Source organism: Gadus chalcogrammus, chromosome 12 (genome assembly GCF_026213295.1).
Source record: "Gadus chalcogrammus isolate NIFS_2021 chromosome 12, NIFS_Gcha_1.0, whole genome shotgun sequence".
Classification (NCBI taxonomy): Eukaryota; Metazoa; Chordata; class Actinopteri; order Gadiformes; family Gadidae; genus Gadus; species Gadus chalcogrammus.
Window position 1 is genome coordinate 10,752,641 of NC_079423.1, and position 2,500 is coordinate 10,755,140.

At 43.8% G+C, this 2,500-nt stretch overlaps 2 non-coding genes across 2 annotated transcripts; both read left to right on the top strand.

The window, feature by feature from the left end:
* Positions 1–240: 240 nt before the first annotated feature.
* LOC130400408 (5S ribosomal RNA) lies at positions 241–359 on the top strand. The gene has a single exon (XR_008902887.1). It is a non-coding gene; the product is annotated as a 5S ribosomal RNA (ribosomal RNA).
* Positions 360–888: 529 nt separating this feature from the next.
* Positions 889–1,007, top strand: LOC130399980 (5S ribosomal RNA). The gene has a single exon (XR_008902469.1). It is a non-coding gene; the product is annotated as a 5S ribosomal RNA (ribosomal RNA).
* The last annotated feature ends 1,493 nt before the right edge of the window (positions 1,008–2,500 follow it).

The window sequence follows — 2,500 nt, forward strand, 5'->3', positions numbered from 1 at the left end:
TTAACCGTTAACCTTGGTTCAAACATTTAACATCACACGCACACGCAGTGTATTTCAGATAATTAATGAATTCAGATGTCACAATGATCGTTTACATGGATAAGGAGTCCTACTGAATCAATTACTGCCGTTTATATCTAACTAATGATTGTTTTTGTAAAAGTGTAACGTCAAGCCTCAGCAGCTTTCTCACTCCTTATGTGCTACTGTATAAAACCTGGTTTTGCGCCTGCACTAATTGCTTATGGCCATACCACCCTGAACACGCCCGATCTTGTCTGATCTCGGAAGTTAAGCAGGGTCGGGCCTGGTTAGTACTTGGATGGGAGACCGCCTGGGAATACCAGGTGCTGTAAGCTTTTTCTTTTTCAACTCGAGCTCATTGCCTCCGTGGCCTACCGTGGCGTACCGTGACCTGATGTTTACTGCCAACCGCTTTGGAGGATTTAAGCAACATACAAAAACTGACAACGTCTCTCAAAACTATTTTTGTGAAACATGAGGACAGTATAGTGATACTGCCAGCAGGGAGCACCAGAGAGCTGAAACGACAGTTGTACATTTCTTAAACTTTCACCAACACAAACACGCACGCTCACTTCAGATCATGGGAGGACGTCAAAAAATCACCACCCATTCTCTGACACTTTAACCGTTAACCTTGGTTCAAACATTTAACATCACACGCTCACGCAGTGTATTTCAGATAATTAATGAATTCAGATGTCACAATGATCGTTTACATGGATAAGGAGTCCTACTGAATCAATTACTGCCGTTTATATCTAACTAATGATTGTTTTTGTAAAAGTGTAACGTCAAGCCTCAGCAGCTTTCTCACTCCTTATGTGCTACTGTATAAAACCTGGTTTTGCGCCTGCACTGATTGCTTACGGCCATACCACCCTGAACACGCCTGATCTCGTCTGATCTCGGAAGCTAAGCAGGGTCGGGCCTGGTTAGTACTTGGATGGGAGACCGCCTGGGAATACCAGGTGCTGTAAGCTTTTTTTTTTTCAACTCGAGCTCATTGACTCCGTGGCATACCGTGGCGTACCGTGACCTGATGTTTACTGCCAACCGCTTTGGAGGATTTAAGCAACATACAAAAACTGACAACGTCTCTCAAAACTATTTTTGTGAAACATGAGGACAGTATAGTGATACTGCCAGCAGGGAGCACCAGAGAGCTGAACCGACAGTTGTACATTTCTTAAACTTTCACCAACACAAACACGCACGCTCACTTCAGGGCCCCGTTTCCCGATAACGATGGATCCACGCTCGTACGATCATTCTCACGATGGATCTTGCGATCCATCGTCAGTTTCTTTGGAGCGTTTCCCGAAACTCCTCTTAACGTGAACGCGCATTCGCTGCACTCACGACGTCGTAGGATTGTAACTGTCTACTGACACGGTGCTGAAATGGGCTCCGTAGGAGGGGGAGACGCAGGAATGTCGCAGGAAAATTGTGTTAAAAAGGGTTAAAATATATCCCCATCAAGGACAACAGCAGAGTAGCCTACGAAAAAAATAGACTGCAATTATATGAATGCTAAAGACATTAAAACACAATTGATTAGGCTTAAACCGACATATATCAGTCCTAATCCTGAATGCACTGTGCGTTTCACGGCATTTTCCCCCCTGAAATAATTCCTCTTCACACCTGTGAATAACCCGGGAGACGTCCATGATGAGGAATACAACGATGCCCACCGTCTGGCCCGGTGCATCGTTGAGCGCACGATCGGGAGGTGGAAGTTGCGCTTAGATGCCTTCACAAGTCAGGCGGAGGGCTCCAGTTTTCGCCGGCCAAGTCATGCGCCGTGATATGTGTGACGGCTATGTTGCACAACATTGCAGCTAAGGCTGGGGTGGCATTGCTTGAACCGGAGGACGTTGAGGACGATGACGATGAGGAAGATCGGTGTGAGGACGGCCTCCCTCATAACTACGCGGCTGGTTTTCATGCGCGTCGAATAGTGATTGAGACTTTTTTTTACCCCCCTCCACCCTCCCTCATGTCACTAAACATTCCCGTCAACGTGACCAATCCCCACCATATCCCAGCCTTTTGCCTGCTCCTTTGCTTGTTTTTTATATATTTTTTATTTCTTTATGTTTTATTTTTTTTAATTTCTTTTATTTCGTTATTTTTTATTTTTTTTAATTTATTTAATTTAATTTTTTTTTTACATTATTTTATGCTATGTTTTATGAGTAGCCTATGTCAGTCTGCACAAATCCCCCCACTTTCTCTCACACATTTTGAGTGCCATTTCTCTCACAACATTTTCTGGACTGTCCCGTTTTATTTTGGCCATTTTAACATCTTTATTAATAAATAAATTAATAATCTTTATTAATTACCAAACTAAGAACATAAAGGCGCAATGCGTTTTAATAAAACGCATCCAATAGACGGAATGTCCGATGGTGTCGCCACTGAGGCTATAGCTGACGATGCTCTTAGCGTCCTACGAGTACCTACGAGC